Raw genomic sequence first — 19,779 nt, 5'->3', positions numbered from 1 at the left:
GAGAGAGAGAACTGGGCATCTGTTGGTCTCTTCCTTCCTAGCTACTCCTTCAGGGACATCACAGGCTCCCAAACCCTCTTGTTTAGAGCACTGGTGCCCACAAGGGCCTCTCCTGCATTTTCCTATCTAAGAAAGATCCCCTGGAAACTTATTTCAAACATTTGCAAATGAGATGTTTCTCTCTCCTAATTATACTACATTAAAACAGATCAAATTGGGCTGGGGATATAGCCTAGTGGCAAGAGTGCCTGCCTCATATACACGAGGCCCTAGGTTCGATTCCCCAGCACCACATATACAGAAAACGGCCAGAAGCGGCGCTGTGGCTCAAGTGGCAGAGTGCTAGCCTTGAGCGGGAAGAAGCCAGGGACAGTGCTCAGGCCCTGAGTCCAAGGCCCAGGACTGGCCAAAAAAAAAAATAAAATAAAATAAGTATAAAACAGATCAAATTATGTTTTTTTATATTAAGTTCTCCTGCTTCTCCTCCTCCTCCCCTTCTTCTGCCAGTGCTAGGGCTTAAACTCAGAGCCTGGATGGTGTCCTGTGCTGCTTTTGCTAAAGGCTAGCTCTCTACCACTTTGGAGCCGTAGCTTCACTTCTAGCTTCTAGGGGCAAGGGTGAAGGGGGCAGGGGCGGTTAATTGGAGATAAGAGTCTCCCAGACTTTCTTCTGCTTGGGGTTGCTTTGAATTGTGATCCTCAGATCTCAGGCTCCTGAGAACAAAGATTATGAGCTACTGCTGGCACCAGGCAATGCTTCATGTTTTCAGTATTTGTAGAACAAGCAAAAGTCAAAATTCTAGGAAATGAGGGTAGAACTAGTGAACAGAAGAAAAGACAAGCAAGGAAAACTAGATTTCCTTCTGTGAACTTTGTTGCACTTGCTTCAAAATTCAATTACTCTTTAAAAATAATAATTTAATGAACTATGTAGTTAAGCTCTAAATTGGTAAGACTGACATTCATTTAGATTACACCTAGGACTTAGTTACTTTACTCCAGTTTTCTTCTTCACTTTTGTTTTCAGTTATATCTGTTGCAAACTAAATCAAAAGGAAATGGAGATTCCAATTCAGTCACAATGGTTATCATCAAGAAAATAAACAAGTAGTCAGAAGGATAAGGAAGAGTGAGAGATGAGAAGAATAAACACTTGTACACTGTTGTGGAAAATCAGTATGGACACTGATGTGTTTTTTTTCTCAGGAAACTAAATGTAGAACAAAAATATGATCTTGTTATACCATCCGGGTCATAGATCTGAAGAAAGTAAGTCAGCAGCCATTAGAAATCCCTGAACACCCATATTTACTGCATACCATCCACAACAGGCAAGCCACGGAATCAGTTTAGGTGCCCACCAACTCATCAATGGCTAGAGAAAATGTGGAGTGTATATATGTTACACACACACACACACACACACACACACACACACAGAAGAATATTATTTGACAGCTAAGGAGACTGAAAAGCCAAGCACCAGTGGTGCATGTCTATAATCCTAGCTACTCAGGAGGCTCAGATATGAAGATGCCAGTTCAAAGCCAGCCAAGGCAGGAAAGTCTGTGAGATGTGAGATTCTTATCTCCAATAAAGTAGTCAGAAAAAGCTGGAAGTAGTGCTGTGGCTCAAGTGGTAGAGCATTAACCTTGAGCAAAAGAAACTCAGTGACAACACCAAGGCCCTGAGTTAGCCCAGGACTGGCACAAGAAGAGAGAGAGAGAGGTCATTGCTGGAAAATGAATGGAATTAGAAATCATGTTAATGAGCTAAGCTAAACTCAGAAGACAAACACCACAGACTTTCTCTATAGATAACATCATCATCATCGTCGTCGTCATCATCATCATCGTTATAAAAAGGGAAATAAGTAGGGAGAAACCTGTAGGAAGGGGGGTGAGGAAAGGAGAGGGTAATGGAGATGAATATAATCAAAGAACACTATATATGCATGAAAATAGCACGATAAAACCCATTGAAAACTTAATAAAAAGGAGGAGGAAAGAGGAGAAGTGAAGATGGGGTAAATTTGATTAAAGGTGGTTATATTTATGTACTTACAGCTGGATACTGCAGTAGGAAAGAACTGAAAGACAACTCACGACTCAGCTAGTTTTCTTGCTTAGCTACAAATCTAAAACTGCCACAAGCGAAGCTATGAGTGCCAATAGAGGCACAGCTGTCAAAGGGTGGGGAAAGGAAGATGGCGCCGCCACAGTAGGGAGGCACCCCAAATCGCTCCAACTGAATAGTGAGCTGGGAACTTCAGCACCCAACACCCCATCAAGAATCCAGCAAACCCAACAACCAGAAGCAACAGAGGAACTCAGGAAACGAAAAAGAACAAAAAAAGAAGAGCCTGGAGACCTGCACAGAGCCGGAAAATCTCTGGGGTACCCTCCCCCCACCCGCCGACCCTGGCCCCAACAGGGCCAGGCTGGGAAAGGGGACCCAGTGCCAGCAAACCAACTGCCAAAAAGTCACACCAGGAGCACAGAGTCCAGATGGCAGTAGCTCCACGAACCCCAGATCTGAGTGCAGACCAACAGAGACTCCTCCGGAGCTGCGGGACCCAATGGCCAGGATCGGACGAGGACAGCAGGGGAACCGGGCGGTGCAGCTGGGGAGACCCAGGGCCGCCACCACCAAATGACCGATCACCGCACCCCATCACCCCAGCCCCGAGGAGCCCGCGGCCCGAGGAGCAGACTGGCAGAGTGGATCCGCAAACAAAAAGTAGCCATCTGTTGTCTACAAGAGACCCACCTTACAACAAGGGATAAAAACAGGCTCCAAATGAAAGGATGGAGCAAGATCTTCCAAGCAAACGCACCTACAAAAATGGCAGAAGTAGCCATCCTGATCTCAGACAAGCTGCACTTCTCATTAAAATCAACTCAAAAAAACAAAGAAGGACACTACATTTTAATACAAGGAAAAATACAGAACCAAGACATCACGTTGATAAATGTATACTCACCAAACAAAAGTGGCCCTACGTATGTCAAGCAAATTCTCACAGAATTACAGAGCAAGATAGACGCAAGCACAATCATAGTGGGTGACATTAATACCCCACTGTCTCCAAGAGACAGATCCAACACCCAGAGGATTAGCAAGGGAGCTGCGGACCTAAGTAACACCATATCCCAAATGGATCTGACAGATCTATACAGAATCTTCCACCCTACAGAGACCCAATACACCTTATTCTCAGCAGCCCATGGATCATACCCCAAAATAGACCATGTCATAGCCCACACAAAGAACCTCAGCAAATACAAAAGTATCGACGTCATCCCATGTATTATATCTGACCACAGTGGAATAAAGGTAACCCTCAATAACAACGGTTACCACAGAGGCTATACACATTCTTGGAGGCTAAACCCCTTACTGTTATCTAACACTTGGGCCACAGACCAAATTAAAGATGAAATTAATGAATTTATAAGCCACAATGACAATGAAAATACATCACAAAGGAACCTATGGGATACAGCTAAAGCAGTAGTGAGGGGCAAGATCATTGCCCTCAGCACTCACATTAAAAGAATGGAAGCAGAGCAGGTAAATAACCTCACGATGAAACTAAAACAACTGGAGAAACAAGAAATGATCAAATCCAAAATGACTAGGAGGAGAGAGATCACAAAGATTAAAGAAGAGATAAATCTGATTGAAAATAGACCATTCAACAAATAAATAAGACTAAACGCTGAGAAAAAAAATAAAATCGACAGACCCCTCACAAGACTTACAAAAAAAAAGAAGAAAAGAGACTCATATACGTAAAATCAGGGACTCCACTGGAAAAATTACAACAAATACACACAATATTCAAACAATCATAAGGAACTATTTCCAGAATGTCGACTCACTAAAAAACAATACTTTTACAGAAATGGATCAATTCTTAGAGAAGTATAAACTCCCCAAACTGAACCAAGAAGAAATAAATCAACTAAATAAACCAATAACTTACAGCGAGATACAGGGGGTAATCAAGAGCCTCCCAACAAAGAAAAGCCTATGCCCAGATGGATTCACCAATGAATTCTATAAAACCTTTAGTGAGGAGCTAATACCAATACTCCTCAAACTCTTCCATGAAATAGAAAAGAGGGAGAAATCCCAAAATCATTCTATGAAGCTAATATTATACTCATCCCCAAACCAGGCAAAGACCCAACAAAAAAAGAGAACTACAGACCAATATCACTAATGAACACAGACACAAAGTTCCTCAATAAAATATTAGCTAACAGGATCCAGAAACTGATCAAGAAAATTATACATCATGACCAAGTAGGCTTCATCCCACAGTCACAAGGATGGTTCAACACCCTTAAATCAGTCAATGTAATTCACCACATAAACAGAACTAAAATCAAGAATTACATTGTTATCTCAGTCGATGCCCAAAAAGCCTTTGACAAAATACAACATCCATACTTATTAAAAGCTCTGGAGAAAACAGGAATAGATGGAACATTCCTCAAAACAATAAAAGCCATATACAACAGACCAACTGCTAACATCATATTAAATGGGGAGAAACCAAAATCATTCCCCCTAAACTCAGGAACAAGACAAGGATGCCCTCCCTCCCCACTTCTTTTCAATATAGTGCTGGAATCCCTAGCCATAGCAATAAAACAAGAGGAGGACATCAAAGGGATCCACATCAGCAAGGAAGAAATCAAGCTATCCCTATTGGCAGATGACATGATCTTATATCTGAAGGACCCAAAAAACTCAGTCCCCAAACTCCAACACCTAATAAACCATTTTGGCAAAGTAGCAGGATACAAAATCAATCCACAAAAGTCAGCAGCTTTTCTGTACACCAGCAATATACAAGCATAAAAGGAAATTATGGAAATAATTCCTTTTACAGTAGCCAAAAAAAGAATAAAGTACCTAGGGATCAACCTAACCAAAGACGTGACGGACCTATTTAATGAGAACTATAAAAATCTAATAAAGGAAATCAACGAAGGCACAAGGAGATGGAAAGACTTCCCATGCTCATGGGTAGGCAGAATCAATATAGTGAAAATGGCCATATTGCCCAAATTGTTATACAAATTCAATGCAATCCCCATCAAAATCCCAGCTACATTCTTCACTGAACTAGAGAAAGCAACCCATAAATTCATATGGAACAGCAAAAGACCTAGAATAGCCAAAGCAATTCTAGGCAAAAAAAAAAAAAAAAAAAAGCAGTGCAGGAGGTATCACAATACCAGACTTCAAGCTCTATTATAGAGCCATCATAACAAAAACAGCCTGGTATTGGTGTAAAAATAGACCTGAAGACCAGTGGAATAGAATTGAAGACCCAGAAATAAAACTGCACTCTTACAGTCAGCTGATATTCAACAAAGGAGCTAAAGACATGCAATGGAATAAACAGAGCCTCTTCAACTACTGGTGCTGGGAGAACTAACTGGTCAGCCATATACAGAAAACTCAAGGTAGACCCAAGCCTATCACCATGCACCAAGATCAACTCAAAATGGATCAAGGACCTCAATATAAGGCCTGAATCCTTGAAACTACTGAAGGATAGAGTAGGAAAGATGCTAGAACTCATAGGCACAGGAAGGAACTTCCTGAATAGAGTCCCAGGGGTACAACAAATAGGGGACAGACTCGACAAATGGGACTAGTACAAATTAAAAAGTTTCTTCACAACTACGGATATAGCCACTAAACTAGAAAGACAGCCAACCATATGGGAAAGGATCTTTACCAGCACAGCAACAGACAAAGGCCTAATATCTGTCATCTACAGAGAACTCAAAAAACTAAGCCCCTCCAAGCCCAATAAACCAATTAGGAAATGGGCAAAGGAGCTAAAGAGAGACTTCACAAGAGAAGAGATAAAAATGGCAAAGAAACAAATGAGGAAATGTTCCACATCCCTGGCAGTAAAGGAAATGCAAATAAAAACAACCCTGAGATACCACCTCACTCCAGTTAGAATGGCCTATACTCTGAACTCAGGAAACAACAAATGCTGGAGGAGGTGCAGGGAAAGAGGAACCCTTCTCCATTGTTGGTGGGAGTGCAAATTAGTACAACCACTTTGGAGAACAGTATGGAGGTTTCTCAAAAAGCTCAACATAGACCTACCCTATGACTCAGCCATACCACTCCTAGGCATCTATCCTGAACAACAGGTCCCAAGATACCAGAAAAACATCTGCACTTCCATGTTTATCGCTGTACAATTCACAATAGCCAAAATATGGAAACAACCCAGATGCCCCTTCACAGATGAATGGATCCAAAAAATATGGTACCTATACACAATGGAATACTACATAGCGATTAGGAATGGTGAAATATTGTTATTCGCAGGGAAATGGTCAGAACTCGAACAAATAATGTTGATGGAGACAAGCCTAGAACACAGAAAACAAAGGGCCATGATCTCCCTGATATATGACTGTTAAGGTGGGGGGAGGGGGAGACAGTAGAGACTAGGTCTGTGAAACCAAAAGTTTCTTGTCAAATGGTATTTCCCACAGGTTTGGGTCAGCGACCCTACACTATGTAACTAAAACCAAACAACTACTCAACATATAAAGGTCAAAAATTGACCTCTCAGTGGATCACAATAGCTCAAAAGCTATGTATGTACGTTCATATAAGACTACTGTCAACATATTGTCTATTGTCGACATTACATTTAAAGCCCTAGGCGAATTTTCTTGGGTGTAGGCCACGTGGCTATTTTATATGTTCTTGGTACATTGTATATTGTATATATGTCTACCGACCTAGGGAAGGGAAAGAAAAACAGGATGCAAGATATCGCAAGATATCACAAGAAATGTACACACTGCCCTACTCTGTACCTGTACCCTTTTTGCACAACACCTTGTCAAAAAAAAAAGCTTTTCTTTAATTAATAAATAAATTACAAAAAAAAATGGAAGGGTGCTTGATTGGTAGTGGAAATACCACAATGAAACTCTTCTGTACAATTATGTGAACCATTTTATGAAAGAAAAACAATCAAGAAAATGTTGGACTGTAGGGTGTGTGAGCCCTGGCTACAGAGGGAAGGTGAGAAAGCAGGAAGGCAGCATAACACCAGCTCCCCTAAGCCCTGCCTCCGAATCAAGAATCAGAAATCTTAAATTCTGCCACAGGGGCTCATATCAGGCTCATAACATGTCTGAATAGTAGACAAATGACTATTCCCATAAAATACAGCATGATGATTTTGACTTTAACTGGATTTGGGCAATAGCAATACCCTATTGCTACTATAAAAAGAAGTTTAACATTTGAAAATGGAGGTTATACAACTTCTTTATGGTTAAAGAGCAGGTTGTCATTCTTAGGGTAGAAGCTAGTTTTATATTCCTAATGTGGCAGGGGACACATAATCTTTTCTTGAAATGTTTCAGCTCTCTCCACTTGTCTCTAATGAGAATTATTCCCTATACAAATCCCTCTAGCTAGCAATCTAATGGTTATTAGCAGAATTTATTTACTGCTTACCTTGGTGCTAAAAGTTCAGCCTTGGTTCCAAGGGCTCAGGCAGGTAACTACAAGTAGAATAATGTGAAAGCTTGGCTTCATCTTTTTACTAAATACTCAAGAACTTCCCTTGTAAGAAAATAAATAACTTATAAGCACTAGAAAAGAAAACTTGACATTTTTTCTTTTTTCTAAGGGGGTAGGACAGTTGAGAAATAAAGGGGGAAGATGACTGAATTTAGCCTCATGGACCTGACTATCTATTGAGTAGATGATTTTTTTTCCCTTTTTGCCAGACCTGGGGCTTAAAGTCCGGGCCTTAGTGCTGTTCCTGAGCTTCTTTTGCTCAAGGCTAGTGTTCTGCGACACTCCTGCTTACTTTTTTGAGTGGTTTTTGGAGATGAGTCTGACAGACTTTCTTACCTGGGCTAGGTTTGAATGTCCATCCTCAGATCCCAGCCTTTTAAGTAGCTAGGGTTACAGGGAAGAGCCACTGGCCCCTGATGATGATGGGTTATTGTTTTGTTTATTGTTGTTTAAGCACATTTTTACAAGTGACTCAAAAGTTTGATGCCACATAAAATAGGCAATATATGAAAAAAACTGAAAAGTCCATTTGACTCAGGCAATGGGATAGAGCTATTGGGCAGCTATTGGAGTAACTTCCTCATCAGTTTTTCATTGCTATAATAAAATACCTGAGACTAGGTACCTTATAAAGATGCTTAACTCACAGTTTTGAATACTAAAAGTCTAATCACAGATGGCCAAATCTGGCAAGGGTTTAACGCTGCATCACAACATGATAGAGGACATGTCTGAGAGCAGAACTTGTAGAAGTCCTGAGACACCCAGTCCCCTCCCTTGAGATAGGCAATAGTCCCTTTCAAGGGTGGTGCCTACCAAACACAACTTCTTACAGCTTCCCCCATCTCTTATTTTTCTTATTGTGGGGACCAAGCTTCCAATATATGAATCTCTGGAGGAAGAGCCATGTTTAAATCATAATATTAACCAACACAGAATTCAAAAGGCTCCCAATTATAACTCTAGAACATTCCTTGGGTAAATTTAGCAATCTAATCAAATACAAAATTCAGCATTGTAGTTTAATTCATCACTCCTTTTTCAATTTTTAGAGTAAGCAAAGCAACTACAAAATAATTACATTCCATAGTAATCAGGAATAAGATATTCAACTAGTTTATCAATTTTAGTTCATTAAAATAGAACACATACAGGCAATAGAAAATATATTTTCATGGTTTTCTCTTTAGATGTTTTCAAATACATAGTTTATATATAAAATATGAAGTTCTGCAAAATCTTTCATTATTTAATAGAGCTAGAATTACTGAGAAGCAATTAGACACGATTTATCTCTTTATTTGAAGTAATTCTAGAAATGGTAATGACAAGACAACCAAAGTAGTGTTAGGTTTTATACAAGGAGGTAGTTTGGGTTAACCTAATTTTAGCTACTAATTTATTTCTCACATGAGAAGATGTCAGCATAGAAATCTATCAGTGCAGAAAGTCTTTAAGAGATATTTCTTTGAAAGTACTAACAGAAATAACAATGATATAATCAGACCACGGGGCTTGAACTTGAAAGAACACCCTTGGGGATGTTTGCTTACTACTTGATATGGAACAATTCTGTCATCTATAGAAACTGCAATTTCTCTTTATGCAAAGACAGGATATTAATATCTATATTACATACATCTCAGGGCTAGCTGTAAGGATCAAAAGTCAAAGGAGATCATGTATACAGAACATCCGGTCAACAGAATAGAAAGAATACCACAGAATAGAAAGAATTTTTATGATTTGTTCAGATGTGGCCCTGATTTCCACAGTTCTGAGATTTGGCATATTGATTGATAATCATATTTAATCTTAAATGATATTTCTATCCCGCTTTTCCCAACAGTGAAAATGAAGTGGCTGAAACTAAACACTTCTTTTATTAAGTGCCTCTTTTTTTTGGCCTGTTTTCCCGCTACAAATACTGCGAACCCAAGGCACAAGCCACATGCTTGGGATGAAATATTTCTGTACAGGATCAGGTAAACCAGTGTATAGAAGACAGGGGCAACATAGTATAGTTTTAATTATAAAACAATCTACTAAAAAAGTAGCTTTAATCTTTTCTGCATATGAGATAAATTGATGCTCAGGAATGTTAAGAAATCACCCAAAGCCTTTCAGCCAGGAAATGATGGTGGCGGTGTGAGATGCTATCTTTCAGTTCTACAGTTAGTGATTGTTGGTGGTTGGTTTGTATTGTATAAAAATTAATTTTTTGATACTTTCCTAGAGACCCATTAATGTTCTCATTAGGTTGTTTAGAGTAATTACATTAATCTTTTATAAAGTTATACAGGCATACATGCCAGTATCTGAAATTGGTCAGTTTTCACAATAGTAATTTTTTATATGTTTTAATATAGATTCCTGTTCAATAAGAGGCTTCTTTCAGAAATGCTTGTACATTGCTCCATGAATGATCAATAAGATGGCGTAGCTAACACTGCAGGGGGCTTGTTAAAAATGAATCACTACACACATACACACACACACTTTTATCTATTGTGTAGAGTCTGCATTTAACAGCAGCTGGCAGGTGACTGGCAAGTAGGTGACTGGTAGGCACAGTAGAGTTAGAGAAGTTCTATCCAGAATCATGGGAACTTCAAGGTTTCCTCCACTGCTTTTCCTGTTTATTTGTGTTTGAAAATAGATCTCTTGTCTTTTCCGTTAGTATTCAAGGTACTAGAAGGTCCTTGTGTTTCAGAGTAGTTGAATACTGTACAGCAAGAAAAGAGTTAATGAAGGAGTTTGGGTTTGTTTGTTTCCTCCACCAGGTAGATTAAAATATGAGCAAAGACACAAGAAACTTTTCAATTTTGTTTATTTAATTCTTTGCCACTAGGGAAGCCTAGTCCTTTTTTAAATTTTTTTTTTGCCAGTCCTGGGGCTTGGACTCAGGGCCCAAGTACTGTCCCTGGGTTCATTTTGCTCCTAGTACTCTGCCACGTGAGCCACAACACCACTTCTGGCTTTTCTATATATGGCATTGAGGAATCGAACCCAGGGCTTAATGTATACGAAGAAAGCACTACCACTAGGCCATATTCCCAGCCCTCTAGCCCATATTTTTGATGGATTGATGAAGTAGGTAGAGACCTGTCCAGTTAAGGGAGAAAACAAAACAAAACAGAAACCTAAACATTTAAATGAATTGACCAAAAGGAAATCTAGAGTAGTATTTAAAGGATAAAGTGGATATGGTTGTTGGACAGAGGAAAAAAAGGTACAGTATTCATAACAGAAGCTATCTCTTGAGCAATAAGCAATTAGTAGAAGTAGTTGGCCAAATATAATGATGACAACTTCTTTAAGAAGACCATTGCAAAACCTGGTTAATGAAGAGAAAGGTAAACAAATATTGAAGAAATGGAATCAAGTCTTTTACTAGAAAGAATAATAGCTTAAAAAGCACACACTTTCAAGTTTAACTCATTGAATCTTTACATCATCTACATGTAGATGTTAGGTAAATACCATTTAGAGGAAAAATACAACTTTCTTGAAAATCTCCATCAGAAGTAGATAAGCTGTAATATGAAATCCCACTCTGCCTCAAAACCTGCAGCAAATTACCAGGCAAAATGATGGAACACAGAGAAACAAAGCCATAGAATGTAGAAAAAAAGAAAGCAGAGAAATATGAAATTAGATAAAAGATCGCCCAACTTTATGCCAAGCTAAAATTTTAATTGACTTTCTGGCTAATAGAATAATAGATAGTTAAGATCAATTGCATATTATTTCCAAACATTTAAGCCAGGAGCTTGTTGCTCATGACTGTCATCCTAGCTACTCAAGAGGCCAAGATCTAAGGATCAAAATGTGAGGCCAGCCTGGGCACTAAAGTCTGTGAGACTCTTATCTCCAATAAAGCACCAAAAAGCTGGAAATTGACCTGTAGTTCAAGTGGTAGAGCATTAACTTTGAGGGGGAAAAAAATAAAACAAAAACTAAGGCACAGTATCTAGGCCATGAGTTCAAGCATCAGGACCAGCACATACACACATGCATACAAATACAAAATAGACAAAACAACAACAACAACAAAAACCTCACCCAAACGTTTGAAAGTAGTAAGGTTTTCTTTAGATTTATCCAGTTCTAATTTATTCTACATAAAGCAACCACCTGAGTTTTTCAAACTGGCTATGTCTTCATACATTTTCTTTCTTAGAAACCATCAGGAAATCTTCACTTTCTATTGATTTTTATACCCGTTTATTCATCAATGTGCTTATTGAGCACTTTCATCATGGCAAGTGTTAAGTTTAGCCCAGAAATAAACCAAATTATAAAATACCTAATGGCAAGAAAGACATCAAACAAATGATCACACAGATAATAACTACATTGGTGATGTGTGGTATGAAGTAAAATGAGTGAATAGAGTGAGCATCCATCACTGGGCACCTTACGTATATTAGTAATTACAAAGGAAATTCTTTGGATCTATGGTAGAGCCCCAATCATGTTTAAGGATTTGGATTCAGTTGTTAGAGTAAGGAGGGAAAAAGAGCTTCCATGAAGAGATAGTCTCAGAGTTTGAAAAGATGAGTAAAAGATGAGTTCGGATGGATAGGTGTAGGTTGATTAGGGAAGAGGAGATTTGTGGGAAGACAGTAGTGTTCCTGAAGGATGTATACAGAGAAATAAACTGATGCCAGAAAGAAGCAGGAGACGTGTTACTGGGAAACCAGTAGGGGATGGGGAGAGAAGACCAGATCATTCGAGATCTTAAAATAAAGAACACTTTTCACAAAGAGCAAAAGAAGACATTGAAGAAGTCTGAGGAAGAGTCACGATGCTTAGAGATATTTTAAAAACATTATTCTCATGGTCAATTGGAAAATTCATGGGAGGTCCAAAACTGGATTTGGAAAGACATATTAGGATAAAGTCCAAGTTCCTTCATCTGACATTCAGCTTCCTCAGAATTGAGGCCAAACTTCTCTTTCCAATATCCATTTTCATTTCTCCCTTATGTGAATATGCACTTCAGCCAGCCTGACCCATTTGCTTTCCTTTATATGACTTTGCTCCATTCTGATTTGGCTTTTCTCAAATCTCTTCTACTACCTATTTTTTTTTAAACCCAAGTAAATTTTACCCATCTTCAACACCTTGCTTAGCCATTGACTCTTTTTCAGAAGATCTAAATTATCAGCCATAGTCCTGAAAATCCATAATTGTTTTGGAGACTATTCTTTTTGAACTACTAAGACAGTAAGGTGTTATAGTAAGTATTCCTTTTTTTTCCCCAGTGGGGTTGGGGACTGAACTCATATCCTCACACATGCTAGCTATGTGCTCTACCACTGAGCTTCTCTCCAGCTCTTATCCTCAAGTCTCAATGTTAGCCATTTGTAAGACAGAAATTGGCCATACAAGTTTTTTAAATTACTTTGAATTTTCTCTATCTACTTAGCTTTCTTTCTGAGATCCTATAAAGAATTTGATATGTTGGATTTTTTTGTTTTTTGGTAAGAACAATTGGATTGTGATTACTTCTCCATTAACATATTTTTATTTTCTAAAACTCAATAGTACACTGTTTAGTATTCTTGACTTAAGAGTGAATATCTTTTCATTCATATGCTGTTTCATTTATATACGCCTTCAGTTGCATTTAAAACAAGTTAAATTGAAATGTATAATTTACACATTAAGCACTCATTTGAAGGGACAGTGAATTACTCTGATCAAGTTCAAGTGTAGCAAACTAGGTCAAGCTTGGCAGGACTACCATCTAACTGATGGTAACTGATTGTAAAATATATTCCAATTTCAAAAATACTCAAAAGATGATACAGATATCCATATTACAGAGTCAAATAAGTCTTTTTTTAAATGGAATCCAGGGCTTGAATATGGTAGGCAATTGCTCTACCATTATAACCTACCCACTGTCTTCTATCTGTAATTTCCAATTGACTTGTATATTTTAAAATATATTATTTTTTTCTTCTTCTTTATTGTCAAAGTGATGAACAGAGAGGTTACAGTTTCATACGTTAGGCCTTGGGTATATTTCTTGTACTGTTTGTTACCTCCTCCCTCATTTCCTCCTCCCCCCCTTTCCCTCTGCAATATATTCTTCTTCATACTTATTCAGACACTTTCAGTATACTCTTACTTTCTATTGAAATCATTCATTCATCAAATACTCATTATGGAGCTATCTGAGTGTTGAGCTCTGCTCCAATGTACAACGGTTGCTAGGTTCCTCCACCACACCTTCAAGTGGTGGCATCATGACTATTGTGAAGTTACTAATGTACAGATGCATTACTTGACCTCCTGAAGTTCTTCTTTTTGGCAGTACTTTCAAAATAGATTCACTTTGGATAAAAGCAACCCATTTTGTAAGTCAGTTGCCATAGCTTTTTCTTTCAGAAGTATTGTAGAAAGTTATCTGCATACAAATAAAACAACACACACACATACAAATATGCATTCTACATGAAGTTACAGTAACTGGATATAGGGCTAGTTATTTCATAAACAAAGGATATTTTTCATATAAAACTTTCAGAGACTTAGTTCTCAGAATGGGAATTCCAGTTATAGTCACAATCATTTCCACAAGTCCTATGACGTGGTCCTTCCTCCTCATTCAACTGACAGCGTTCCTTTCCATGTGTCAGACAGATATGTAACTTTCTCCCCACTACTCCTTAGTTTCCCCTGCAGCAGGGATTCCTAAGCTTGGCACAGTTGGCACACGGGGTGTAATCCTGAGTATTGTAGGAAGTTTTGCATCATCTTTGGCCCCTTCCTGTTAGAAACCAGTACCTTCCCAGTCCTACTGCCTATAGTGAAAACCAAGAATAGCTCCTGGGATATTGCCAGCTAGGAGATAGATGCTGCTGCCATCCTTTCCTATGACTTATCATCTGAGGCTTAGTTTATCAGCTTTGAAAGAGCTATGAACAATCATTCTCTCTCTCTTTCTTTTTTGTTCTCTTACAGAAGCACTGTGTATGCTGATACACTAATTAAAGTACACAACAAAGACATCAGTCAAACATAAGTCATTGCCTCTTAGGCCTGCAGAGATTTTGCTTTGTGTTTTGTAGTGCTGTAGATCCAATACAGGACCTCACTGGTACAAGACAGCCAGCTCTCTCCCATGGAGCAGCAGTCCTCTCCTACAGTTGTGTTGCTCCCATGGCAGGGCAAGTATCCGGAAGATCTATTACTTGATTCAGATCATGTGACTTTTCAGAGATGTTTGGAATCCAATCCATGGTTTGTAAAACAACTTACTTTTCACTATTTCCAAAGTGGAAGTCTATAGTTAAGAGTGCAAGCACAATTAGATCAATTAGTTTGAGTCTAATTAGGTAGGTCAGGTTTCAGTTTACCCATCACTGAGCCCAAGTGTTGATTGTGTGGATGCCCATGTTCCTAGCACCAGTTCCTTCCTAGCTGAGTCATGGGTCTCCTAGCCTTGGTTAGCTTTGCCAACAGAACAGGTACTAAATTCCTCCAGGACTTAATGTACTTTAAGTACTACTTCATCTATGTTAAGTTCTTTGGTCACTAGCTTCTATAATATCCATGGTAACCCGTAAATGGGCATCCCAAATGCTGTTCTGAGATTGTAAAGATCACTTCCTAACAAATCTCAGGAGTTCTCTAGTGTGAGAAGCCAGGTATGAGGGCTATTTTGTCTCTAATTTAGAGGGGGGTAAGTTGAGGTTCAGATCAAGGTGAGTGAACTGAGCCTGCTAAGAATCCATAGCTGAGAAGTGATATAAATACCTGCATATCAAAATGTGTCTGTCACTGCAAAACCTACTGATACAATTCAATATACCAGATGGTATCTGCAGGACAACCATTTCAAACATGGAAGTTCTGTTACTTAGATACGGGCCATAGGCGTCTGGACTGTGAGAGTTATATGGACCCAAGCTATCAGGTTTCAGGTGTCTTTTGGCAAGGACAGAACTGCTATAAAATATATATTTTTTGTACTAGTACTGAAGTTTCAACTGAGAGCCCAAATTCTGTTGCTGAGCTGTTTTGCTCATGACTAGCGTTCTATCACTTGAGCCACAATTCCACTTCGGACTTTATGATAGTAGTAGGAAAGGCTTCTAGACTTTCCTGCTTGGGCTGGCTTCAAACTGTGATCCTTCTATCACAGCCTCCTGAGTAGCTAAAATTACAGGCCTGGCTTGGTGTAAAATCTTTCTAAGGTTATGACCTACACTTCCTCTTCTCTCCCCACAGCTTGATCATCCCCAGTTCATTCTGCTAAAGTATGTATTATCTTGTATTGAATGCCAATACAAGATAAAATTATGGGTTACCACAGGGGTGTATTTCATCAAGAATTGGAAGAACAAAAATAAGTCTATTTTTTCAACTTTTTAGTGATATATCTTGAACGTGTATTTTTGCAATGTATTTTTAAGAAGGGAAGTTTTTTTTTTTTTTTTGGTAAATCATGTATTTAAAAATTAAGAATATAACCTGGTTACTGGTGGTTCATGCCTTTAAGCCTAGCTACTCAGGAGGTTGAGATCTGAGGATCTTTCTGTCAGACTTTTATCTCCAATTAACCATCAAAAAGGCTGGAAGTGGAGTTGTAACTCAAGTGGTAGTGTTAGCCTTGATCACAAAAGCTCAGGGATAGTGCCCAAGCCCTGAGTTCAAGCCCCAGGACTGGCAAAAAGAAGAAAATTAAAAATACACATAACAACTGATTCTAGGTGCATAATTGCAGCACTAGAAAGGCTGGGACAAGAGATGAGTTTCAGACCAACCTGGGTTACTGGGTTATGTAACAATACAAAGTAGATAAATATAAAAGTAGATAATATATCAAAGTAGTTATGTAAATTTTCTATGAAGTCTCTATACTTCATTTTCGATATTAGGAATATGGTAAATGCAGCTTTACTTAATGAGTGATCCTATTTCTGTTACGACTCAGCAGAAAAGCTTTGGCTACTCAAGTATTTGAACTGATGGTCTGGACAGGAAGGTCAAAGTCACTGTTGAGAATTCTCATTGCTTCCCCCAATTTTTGTTATAAATTGTCTTTTCCTTTGTATTCCTGCTTGTGACTTGCAAACAATATTAAATAAAATATATGGGTATGGTGGGTGCACTCCTCTAATTCCAGCAGGTAGGACTAGAAGTTCAATGCCAGCTGGACTACATGTTTATCTTGTCTCAAAAATGACTGAAATTGAAATGCGATGTAATTTTGTTAACCGTATCCAATTTCAAATGAGTTCTATATTATGCCAAATAATTTATTCTATTTGTATTAGCAACTGTTTTTGAGGAAAAATAAAACCCAAAACATAAGTTATGCTGAAGCCTCACATGCCCCATTTAGCTAAGGCAGGCTTCTTTGCAATCTTTTTTTTTTTTTTTTCTCATCATGAGGATTGAACTCTGTGCCTAGGCACTGACCTTGAGCTTCTTTTGCACTCTACCACTTGAGCCACAGCACCACCAATGGCTTTTTCTGTTTTAGTTGGAGATAAGAGTCCCACAGACTTTCCTGCCCAGGCTGGCTTTTTGAATGGAGATCCTCAGATCTCAGTCTCCTGAGTAGGATTACAGGTGTGAGCCACCAGTGCCCAGCTTGCAATTTCTTTAATAGTTAATAAAGAGGAATTGCCAAATTAAGACTTTAAAAATTTCTTGTAGTCAACCAAAATGTACTATTAAATGAAAACATGAGACATTTGCTAGGCACAATAGAAGTTTAAGTGCGGATGTGCTGTTTACCTTTAAGTGCTATATTCCACTCTCCTATTTGTGTTCCTCCTCCCCCCACCCCCCATCAACTGGGGGCTCGAACTCAGGGCCTGGGCTTCGTCCCTAAGCCTTTCTGTGCTCAAGGCTAGTCCTTTACCACTTGTGCCATTACTAGCTTTTTCTGAGTAGTTTATTGGAGATAGTTTCAGACTTTCCATCTCCAAGGCTGGCTGTGAACTGCAATTCTCAGATTATCATCTTCTGGAGTAGTTAGGATTACAGGCCCTATGTCCTATCTTAGTTGTTGTTTCTTTCTTTCTTTTTTTTTTTTTTGCCAGTCCTGGGCCTTGGACTCAGGGCCTGAGCACTGTCCCTGGCTTCTTCCCGCTCAAGGCTAGCACTCTGCCACTTGAGCCACAGCGCCGCTTCTGGCCGTTTTCTGTATATGTGGTGCTGGGGAATCGAACCTAGGGCCTCGTGTATTCGAGGCAGGTACTCTTGCCACTAGGCTATATCCCCAGCCCTAGTTGTTGTTTCTTGTTTTGCTGAGATGTTATGTCAATTCATGGCTCAGGTTGGTCTTGAGCTCCTGATCCTCCAATATACCAGTCTCCCAAATGCTGTGATTAGTCACAAACCACAATACCTGGTTTCTGTCTTTCCTGAACATGAATAAAGAGTTTGATTTTAATCTTGATCCGCGGTGGAAGGTGTACTACTGGCAGAATGCATTTTCTCGTTTACTTGGTGGTGTCTCATGATGTAAACAAGGTAGACATGTGGAATCCAAAGAAAGACTGCAGCTATGGGTTCATTGTCCAAATGATTGAGCCGCCACAAATAGAAAACCAAGTGCCACTCCAGATGTGTAGCCTCAAGTGTGATAAAGCTACGGCCAGAAAGGTCGTGTTCAAATTCAAATCTGGTCTTTTCTTAGCATGCATTAGTTCTAGTTTTAAAAAGATAAATAAATGAACATGACTGGTACTTTACTAGATTGCAAACTGAATGCTAGCAGATACATACCGACATAGTTGATAAGTTTTTGGTGTGAGGTGCAGCACCTTGAATCCAAGGCCTTGCGCATGCTAAGTAAGCTCTCTATCCCTAATACCTCCTCCCTTGCAAACTTGTTTTTGATGGAGAGCTCAACTAGTGTTCAAAGTTAAGCCTTTTTACACCTATACCCTGGTGCTTTTGCACATTTAGGAGAGGAAAGAAAGTGGTCACTTGTGGATATAGCTGCAAGTGAAACTTTAAATTCATTAATAAACCTTTGAAAAATCCCATCCATATGCTCATAAGTTAACAGAACATCAAATTTAGCCACTGCCTATCAAACACCCCGCAGCACTGTGCAAAGCAATTCATTTAGAGGCTATCAACATGTTAATTTAGTTGTTGGATTAGAAGTGTGCCTAGAAAAGAAGTTTGTGCAGAGAGCTCAGATTTGGCAGTTTTTCTTTCATACAATCCCAAGCATGCTCCAACATGATTTGGCAAGTTTTAAAAAATCTTTTTCAAAACACATAAATGAATGTTTTAAGCAACAACAATCAAGTTGTCATTACTAAATGAATCTCAAATACAGACTGCATGCACAGATTATTTTTCTTCAAGACCAAAGTTTCTTAAAATTCCTCCTCAAGACTTGCCAGTCATTTGTTGTATTGTACTTTTAATCTCTCATGTCAAATCATGGCCACTGAATTAGAAGCTTGCTGTATTTGAACTAATAAGGATTTTCAGCTTTAGGTAATTTAGAACTTGAGACTATTCATTGTTTCTAAGTGACATAATTGTAAATTTTAAAAAAATCTCTAAATTTTGTCTTTAATATATTAAGACATCATAAACATTTAAGTTCCTTTATTTTGAAAACAAATTCTGTACTGGCTTATAGACAAGTTCACTTAATAGGGTAGTTGGAATGTCTTTGATGACTCTAGCTTTCCTACTCCATCTTTAAAAGAAATTTCCTAGGACTTACACCCAATGCTCTGTAACATCATACTTTATATCAATGAGTTTTGCCTTTTTATCAAAATTCATTAAAAAAAAAAAAAGGGAAACTAGAAAGCCATTCCTAGTTCAGGAGCCTCGAGCTTTCTTTTTTTTTTTTTTTTTTGGCCAGTCCTGGGGCTTGGACTCAGGGCCTGAGCACTGTCCCTGGCTTCTTCCCGCTCAAGGCTAGCACTCTGCCACTTGAGCCACAGCGCCGCTTCTGGCCGTTTTCTGTATATGTGGTGCTGGGGAATAATCGAACCTAGGGCCTTGTGTATCCGAGGCAGGCACTCTTGCCACTAGGCTATATCCCCAGCCCCTCGAGCTTTCTTAATCATTCCACTTATGGAATGATTAAAATTGCAAATTCCAAGTCATCTCATTAGACCTTCTGATTCAGTAACTAGAAGGAATTGTCCTTAATCTAACTTTGCAATAAACGCCCAGCAGCTGC

The sequence above is a fragment of the Perognathus longimembris genome, chromosome 3, assembly GCF_023159225.1.
Source record: "Perognathus longimembris pacificus isolate PPM17 chromosome 3, ASM2315922v1, whole genome shotgun sequence".
NCBI lineage: Eukaryota > Metazoa > Chordata > Mammalia > Rodentia > Heteromyidae > Perognathus > Perognathus longimembris.
Note: the sequence above shows the minus strand (reverse complement) of the source record.